Source organism: Rhinolophus sinicus, chromosome 13 (genome assembly GCF_057876585.1).
Source record: "Rhinolophus sinicus isolate RSI-liver-muscle chromosome 13, RSI-T2T, whole genome shotgun sequence".
Classification (NCBI taxonomy): domain Eukaryota; kingdom Metazoa; phylum Chordata; class Mammalia; order Chiroptera; family Rhinolophidae; genus Rhinolophus; species Rhinolophus sinicus.
Genome location: NC_142513.1, coordinates 62739547 through 62748309, shown reverse-complemented (window position 1 = coordinate 62748309; position 8763 = coordinate 62739547). Strand labels below are relative to the sequence as shown.

Here is an 8763-nt window from a genome sequence, read left to right as displayed (position 1 = left end):
AGCAGGGTGGAGCCCTCATCCCCTGCCTGTCAGCCCCAGGGGTCCTGGGGTCTCTGACCACCTGGGTGCTAAGAGGACAACTCTGCTGAAAACCAGCACCAGAGAAAGGGGTGTGGCAGGTCCTTGTCTGTGGATGGGGCCAGTCCTGGGTTACCAGCTGCCCGGGGGTTTCCAGGACGTGGGACTCTGGTGAAATGGAAATGTCCTGGGCACACGGGACGATGGGCTCGCTGTTTCCAGGGTAGTGTGTTTGGATACGCGTGCTCCGCGATGGTGCTTTGTGTGTACGTGTCCTCCGTCTTCTCGTAGGAGACTGTGGCCTCGGTGTGCATGTCTGAGCCTCACTGCACCCGTCTGTGCCCGTCTCCATCTCTGCACGCGCGCATCCACACGCTCAGGGCTCGTTTCCAGTGTCTGAACCTCCCTGCCCGTGGCCTATGTCAGGCAGGTGTTGTCTGCGTGGCCCTGGCCAGTCACGTGTGGCCCTGCGGTGGGCTGGTTGCCAGGCTGGCCCTGCTGGCTCAGCTGACCTCTCCTCTCACACCACCGCCCACTCGTGCACGTTCTCAGTCCCGCGCCTCCACCCCCAGGCCTCCAAGCGGGAACCCTCACTGGCCGGCGGTCCTGCAGTCAGTGCCACCTCCAGACCGCGCTGTGACCGCGCTCCCTCGGCGCTCCAGGTGCCGGCGCACGTGTCCTCCCCTTCCCAGCTCTTCCCTCTCGTCAACCTCCATCCTGTGTGAGTTCTTTCTGTCTCTCCCCCACACCCCACGCCTCTGCACCCCCACTTGCCACCAACCCCTGTTCTCAAAGCCTCACCTCAACATCCCCTGCTCTGTGAATCCTTCCCGGTCTCCCAGGCGGAGTCGAGCATCTCGTCCTCGGTCCCCACAGCCCTGGGTGGGTTTCACCATAGACAGTAGGAGCGGAGGACAGAGAGGAAACTCACGATTCATCATGCCGCTGCCCCCACCCCCCATCAGGCACTAGGCTAGGCCCGGTGCACTGTCATTTAATTCTCACAACCATCCTGTGAGGTAGGTGTCCTCCTGGCTGCCTCTCAGATTGGGGCACTGCAGCTCAGAGAGGCTGAGGCGCTGGCTCAGGGCCACACAGCTAGGAGGTAGTGCTGCTTCCTTCCACCAGGCCGCCTGGTTGCTACTTTTGTGATGGCTGGTGTGTACGTCCGCCTGCACCCCCGGCCTGTGGGCCTTCTGCAGGCCGAGAGCACCTCCAGTTTGTCTCCATATCCCCAGCACTCGGCCCGGGCCCGGGCACCTAGCGGACGCTTCACAATGGTATCCTGAATGACGCCTGCTCTTGAAAATGACAACCTTAGCTTTCATTAGTCTGATTTATACAAGTGCTGGGATCCTCTGGGTGCAAGGCTGGGGAACGGGCGGCTGTAATTTATCAGAAAACAGGCAACTGCTCCAGCTGCCTTTTCAGTGCGAAAGGAGAAAGGTAAATTGATGGCCGACAGCCCTGCTCCGGGAAGCGCGTCTTGCCCACAGTGCAGAGCGCGTGATGGGGGCCCTCCAACCGACTGGCCCCCACGTGGGCCCATCCACCTGCTGCCTGGAGCTGGCCACGGGGGTCAGCTGCCTCTCATCGATCGCCTGCTCAGGATGCCACATGGTGCCTTTGAAAGTCCATAAAGAAAGAGACAGCACTGTGCCTGATCAATCACCTCTCGCCGCCCTGCGTGGCGCGTGCGCGTGCAGCACAATGCCCGCCGGTCACGGCACTCACCACCACTGCGGGATTAATGGGCTTCAGACGAGCATGCCACCTCCTCGCCCTCTTCCCCAGCAGCCCGGCTCCCTGCGGCCCCTCTAATCCAGGTTGACGGATGTGGGGCGTGGGCTGTATCGGAGTCCCTGGGCTCCTTCTGGGCAGTGAGCAGGACAGCTGCTCAGCCTCCCACATGTCCAGGGGAAGCCCCTGCAGTCTCCCCAGCAGTGAGGCAGCTGGGTGAGCCTTGTGAGCCCCACCTGAGGGGGCCCGGTCTCAGGCCTCCACCGGCAGGGTGGTCAGACCACATGCCCGGCTCAGCAGCCTTAGAGCGCCAGGGCTGGGGTGCTGTCTTGCTTCGCCCCCACTGGCAAGCTCAGTGCCAGTCCCTCCTGGGCTGTGAGTCATGAGGGTTTGTGGCCCTTGGTGGTTATTGCATTAATGCTGATAACCTGAAAATTAATCATCCTAATAAGACTTGCCCCGCATTCCGGCAGCACTGCACTTCCTGCTGTGCTGCAATCACCCCCCTCTTCACGGCTCCTGGAGGCCCTGCAGGACGTGAATATTAAATTAACGTCCCTCTCCTGCTCACTGGAGTGTTTGTAAATATGATTCATGGGCGTATTGTTACCTCAGCTGAGCACTCCAGGCCCCCTCCGCCTGCCAGCATCTCTTGGGCACAGCCAGCCGCCTGGCAGCTGACCCCCTCCGAGTCCCCAGAGCCGTCTGCACCCCAGTGACCCTACAGGACTCCACATCATCTTGGGGGCCACTGAGACTGGACAGCCCCACTTCCCTTCCACAGAGCCAGGGTGGAAATCAGAGGCCACACTTTACATCGTGTTTGGACTGCAGTTGGTTAATGGGCCTTTGAGGAGGGCCCCCCAGGGGCAGGGGCCTGACTCAGGCCAGTGGTTCTGGGGAGCAGGGAATGACCTCCTCGAAGGCATGACTCCACCCCAGCCCCCACCTAGTCAGTTGGTGTGTCCCGCTGTCCCCATGGTGGAGAGAAGCAAAAATGGGACCCCAGGAGGTTCTGTGGGGAAGCGCCTGGCTGTGTGAGGTGAGAGAGGCACTAAGTATGGGGTTCCCGCCTTCACCCAAACTGGAGGTTCTTCTGGGCCTCACACCTAAGTGAAGGAGGCCTTTACCTGCCTCCCGCCCTCCTTGAAAAGCCAGCATTACTGATTCTGCCTTTGGCTTGTTCCTGACCAAGCTGATGCCTCTGGCCTGGTTGCCTCAGAGATGGGGAGACTGCATCTTACGAGGGGAGGTGGGGTGTTCCCTGTCACTGTCATTTTGGGGGGCACAAATGACGGATAGCAGTGGGAGGCCAGACCCAGCGGTCATTAGAGCCATCTGCCCCCAGCCCACAAGGGGGATGTGACTCGCTAACTCATTAACCACGACCTATCCATCCCCCGACAGCTGACATGGCTGTCCTGGGGGCATCACCCTCCGTGTGGGGGTGGGGGCAGGGTTGTCAGGTGGGAGAGGGAAATTTTGTCATTGTTTCAGCCACTTCCAAACCGCAGGGCTGTGGGGCGGGGGGCGGACTTGGGCAGATGTGGTGCCGTGGCTGCATGGCCGTCCTGCCATGAGGCTTGGGCCAGCCACACCCCCTCTCATGGACCCGCAGTGTCCTCTGCTACACAGCTCGGACACCAGGCCCTCCTCCAGCAGGTGTGAAGTGAGGTAGGACGGGATGGGGACGCCACACTGCCTGCCGCCCTCTGTGGCGACGCAGGGTTGTTAACCTAGCACGGCCACCGCCCTGCTGTCCACACGCCGGCCTCACGCCACACCAGCCTGACCAGCGGGTCACGTGCTGGGCCGCTGGGCCTTGCGTGTGATCAGGAAGGGCCTTTGGAAACCCCATCCAGCCGTGGCCTCTCTGGACAGAAACGGGAGAGGTGGTGTCGGAGCTGTTTTCTGTCCCCAGTAGCTTGTGGCCCACCACTCGGTGGGCTCCGCCTGCTCCTGTGTACGTGTGGCTTTGGGCGTCGAGCTGTGTCCAGAGTTCACTCGGCCTGGACCCCGCCCCCCCCGTAGCCCTGCAGCCCTCAGCCTGCTCCCCGGAGGCCCCCGGTATTGGTGCTTAGCCACGTCTGTGCTAAATGCAGCAGGGTATCAGTGGGGGTGTCTTCACATCAGCTCTTCCAACCCGGCTCCTGATTCCTAAGGGGACCTCTAGCAAGTCCTTGGCTTTCTCAGGCCTCGGTTTCCCCAACTTGTCTGACTGTCAGCCTGGACTTAACGCAAGGCAAATGGAATCCCAGCTCCATAAGACCAAGTGCCAGCTTTCGTGGGGGAGGTCCCAGCACAGCACAGGCCGACTCCCACCTGACTCAGTTCTCTGGGCCTCCTCTCCCTGGCCTCGTGCAGCTCTCTCTGGTTCAGCCATGTGATCTGGTTCTGTCCACTTTCTACCCATCACTCAGCCCAGGTCTGTCCCAGGCCCCGGCTGTGCGCTGGGCAGCAGAGCCCTAGCGGCCATCCTCATTCATCTTCCTCACCAGCCCAGAGACAAAGGGCCTAATGTGTGTGCAGATGGGCCTGCCCCTCCATCATCCCTCACCGCTAGTGCCGATAATGGGCCTCCAACGAGTCCCCCGGGCCACCTGCTGACCAGGGGGTGGCCGGGCAATGACACATGCAAACACGGACCTGATGACAAAGCCAGCCTCTGGGGGAGGGGGACGAGCACAGGCATGAGCGCAGCCCCGCGGCGAATCCCATCACTCATTTTTGACGTGGATACATTATGCCTCAAAGACCACTTGCCCCTGGACACTGAGCTGCCAAATTAACTGACAGGGGATCTGCTGAGGCAGCAGCTACTGAGCAGGACCCCCACCCCCAGAGGCCTGGCCCAAGGAGCCTTCATTTTCTGTGAGGACAGGATTATCCCCTGCCAGGCCAGAGCTCAGTGCCCTCTGGGCTGGCAACTTGGCCACTGCCACGCACTGTGTGCACGTGTGTGTTTGGGCAAACTGGGTCCCAGGGACAGCACGATAGGCTCCAAATGACAGCAGGTCGGTGGTGTCGCTGAGGCTGGACCCAGGGCTCCCGAGCCCCTCACCTTTCCTTCTGAACAAGCGTGCTGTGTAGGGCTCTGAGGCACAGCTGGGCCTCCCCAGCCTCTGGACGGCAGAGCCCCTGCCTGCAGCCTGTCCTCGCACAGGCCTGGACCTTCCCTGAAGCCTGGGGCCTGCTCTCTTCCCTTGGTGAAGACCGGGAAGGCAAGTCCCTTTTGAAAGCAGATACAAAGTAAATGGGGGTGGGGGTGGGAGAAAGGGTGGAGGGAGTGCCAGCATCTCTGAAGTCATAGGTGGCCACTCCCCAAAAGCCCAAGCTACTAGGCAGTCGGGGGCATCAGGGACCTCAGCTCACACCTGCTCTGCCCCAGAGGGCACCCCTTCTAGCAGCCTCTGGAGTGGTCACTTCAGTGTGTGCACACCCCATGCACTCAGGAGTGACGTCCCCACTGATGTGTCAGAATCCCTAGGGGCGTCTGGAGTGGGTGCGTATCCCTTGCTATAGCACTGCTCAGCGACATCATGTCAGGAGCTGCATTTACACCACAGCCATCGGCACGTGCGGGGGACTGGGCTTAGCTGATACACATTTACCAGCACAGCCCTGGGGCCCTGCGCCTTTGAGACTCTTCGTCCAGGTAGGCCCTTCCTCCTTCCTCACACCCTCACCTCCCAGCCTCTCCTACCTCCTTCTCTGCAGACGGTGGCCCTGGCTCGCGGCTCCCCACCGAGTTCCTGCCACAGCCTCCTCCTGGCAGGCCCACCACCCTGGGCTCCTTAGCTCACCTGCCTACACTCGACGTCTTCGGCAGCCTGGCTTTGCTGCTTCCTATGTCAGCAGGTCAGTGCCAGTGAGGCTGGAAAGTCATGGCGGACCCAGCTATCGCAGCCGTCAGTGCACTGTTCCTGCCCTTCCCGCTGCACCTGGCCTGTTCCTTCAGCTGCACTTTGGCTCCCCTGGGCGCGTGACTCAGTCCCCGGATGTGGGGTGGCTCCTGCCCATTTTTGAGGGGTTATGGCTGTGGTGTTTTGGCTCCATTTTCTGGATGAGGAAATAGAGGCCTGAGAGGCCCTTGCTTGTGGTCCTGTAATGACTGAGCCGCAGGTAGTGCCTCTGGGACTGGAGGAGCTGAGGAGGGCAGCTAACCAGCTTTTCCATCCCGGTCAGCTGAGGACCGACCAAGCGGCCAAAAGCAGGCAGACACTGCCACCCTCTGGCCATCAGCGGTAAAGCCCCGGGCTAGTGGATCCGCTGCTCACGCTGTCCAGGGAGCCCAGCTGCAGGTTGGAAGCCACTCCCAGGAGCTTCTCTGGCTCAGCTTCCCAGGACCCGCTGGAGGAGCAGCGCAGGCACCCTGTGTGTTTGGATTGGGACCCAGACTCCTGCCCCTGGCTCCATAACAGTTCTGCCCTGACTCTCAGCCACCCGTTTCCTTCCTGTGACCAGTTCTCCACCTTCCCCGGTCCTAACACTGTGAAACTGGCAATGAAAAAAGAAAGAACCATCTCCTAATAGGGCCTGAGTTCCATCCTTAGTCTGCAATCTGCTGGCTGAGTGACTGTGGAGAAGTCACTGCCTCCCTCAGCGTCGGATTCCTTTTGTGTAAAATCTATTTTTTGTAATATATATATATATATATATATATATATATATATATATATGTATTAGCACAGTTGTCATGTACTAACACATGGTTTGTAAGTAACATGCACATGTGGGAGCACATGGTGAAAATTTTTAATGATTTGCGTATGTGTGGACACTGCTTTTGGGGGGATCCCATAACTTCTTTTTCACAAATGCAGATGTGAAACCAGTTTTTTAATAAAACATGACGTACCTTTACTATGTGTGATATACTCTTTCACCTATTTTTTCTTATTCTATTCTATTTATTGGGGGGGGAGACGGATTTTTATTTAGAACTGTACTGGCTGACAAAAAATGAGCTAAAACCCGAAACGATTTGCTGCCACTGGACATTAATACCAGCAGATTTGGAAGCAAGCGAAGAGAAGGGTGAACGTCTCAGTGTTCTGACAGCAGACAAAATTAACAGGCGTGGAAGTGACCAGTGCGCTTTTAGAATAATCTGGAGGTGGAGTATTTACAGTTGAATCGGTGCGTCACACCACCAGGCTGTGACTTGCAGTTTGAAAAACAAAGCTCTCTATTTCACTGAACACTTTTTTAACCAACAGAACCTTAGAATTCGTCAGGTTTAGGCGAATGACAGAGCAAAACATGGGAAACCGGACCCTGCACGCCCTCACCTGCAGCGGACAGACCCGGAACCCGCGCTTCCGGGGGCAGGTTTCCCACGGCCCCGCCCCACGGGGCAGGGCGACACGGGGCGTGGCCTCCCTCCTGCCCCGCCCACCCGCCTCGTCGGCTGCGCTCGGAGCGCTGTCGGCAGGGGGCGCTGCGTCGTGCGCCGGCGCCCTGAGGAGGGGGCGGGACGCCGCGCCCACTCGTGAGCTCATCACTGCGCGTCGCAGGCGCACCGAGCTGACGTCAGGCGTACGCCCGCAACGTGCGACGGGGCAGGGACGCGGTGAGTGGGTTTCCTTGGTCCGTGGGGATGGTGGTCGGGCCGCGGATAGCCCGGGCGGGAGTGCGGACGGTCGGGGGTGGGTCCGAGGCTGCCCGCAAGCCGGCCTGTTCAGGGGTGCCCGAGGCGCGTGACTCCGTTTACCCTGCGCCTCTCGGGGTGCGGGCCGCCCCTGGCATCCCGAGAACGCTCTGTGTAGCTCGCGGTGAGGGCTGGTGTGTCCGTGCGGGGAGGTCTCTGTGCCCGTAGATGGAAGGGCTGTGCTAACCGAGCTTTCCCGGAGGTGGGCCGGCTGCCGGCTTAGGCACGGAGCCTCCCATCACCGGCGGGTTCTGTCCACTTCGGGCACCGTGTGGTACTGAGCTGCCTGAGCGCTTTACTAGAGGTGCGTGCAGTGTTGTTTGGAAACTGCGGCGCGAGCACTGGGTTCTGCCTGGGAGATTGGCGGCAAGTCCCCTAGACAACAAAAGAGGTCTTCGGGGTCCTCTCAGCTCTGAAATTACTCGTTGTGAGACTGGTGTGACAGTGATGTAGCTCGGGAGCCCGTACCACGGCTCGTGCCCGCCTTCTCCTGCCGCACGAGCCTTGGGGAGCTTCCTGTCCCTAACCTCCGTGTCTCACTGTCCTTCTCAGGAAGGGGAGGTGCTGGTTAAGAATAGTACTAAATGGGTGTGAGGGCTCAGGGAGCTAATCCATGTGTAGTGCCCGAAACGGGGCCCGAAACGTGCCCTCCTTGATGGAAGCAGCGTTTGTGTTGAGGCTGGCGTCTTACACGTTGGCTTCCTGCAAGCTTGCCTACTCGTTTTTCTTTCTGTTGCTCCCTGTGAGGCTGAGGTTGGAGGGGCAGAGGGCTAGTGCCCGAGCACAGGCTGAGTGCCGTTTGCTGCAGCAAAACCGGCTTGAGCGCCTTCCTGTCGTCCTACCCTGGCCACGACCACGTCTTGGATCGCAAAGAATTGAACACTTGCCCGAGATCTCCACAGGCCAGGGTTACCTAGAAACGCTTTGGTTTTTGTTATCCTTGGAAGCCCTTTACAGTAGCCTTTTGGGGGTGGCAAATTTAAAGCAAATAACCGGAACCTGGATGCCTTAGCTGTCTGGTCTCTTTTGTAGATAAAATTGAGGGGACCATGAACATGGGTGAGAAGAAAAATTGCATCCTTATGTTCTCTAATCTCTAACTGAAATTGAGCATTTCCTGCAATGATAAATATAGGTGACAAACCACAGTGTTAACAGTGTGACTTTGTCACCAGCAGAAATCAAAGGTATTTTCATATCTTAGGATATTGTGTAAGCTCATCACCACTTTGAAATTATGGTAGTTACTAGACTTGCTGCTAAATATCGTTACGTAACGTGTTAAAAAAATCACAATGTTACACACGAATTTATATTTTGTATTTTGATACAATTATATTTCACTGTACAGTCCT

The 8763-nt window shown here is 58.6% G+C and overlaps 1 protein-coding gene across 6 annotated transcripts in view; it reads left to right on the top strand.

The window, feature by feature from the left end:
• The first annotated feature begins 7251 nt into the window (after positions 1–7251).
• Positions 7252–8763, top strand: part of SKIC8 (SKI8 subunit of superkiller complex) — a 32623-nt gene continuing 31111 nt past the window's right edge. For 2 of the 6 annotated variants that reach the window (XM_019751204.3, XM_074317455.2), the window contains exon 1: positions 7252–7330. The gene's annotated coding sequence lies outside the window, so the exon portion shown is untranslated. The other 4 variants (XM_074317457.2, XM_019751206.3, XM_074317456.2 and 1 more) reach the window with 3 other exon arrangements.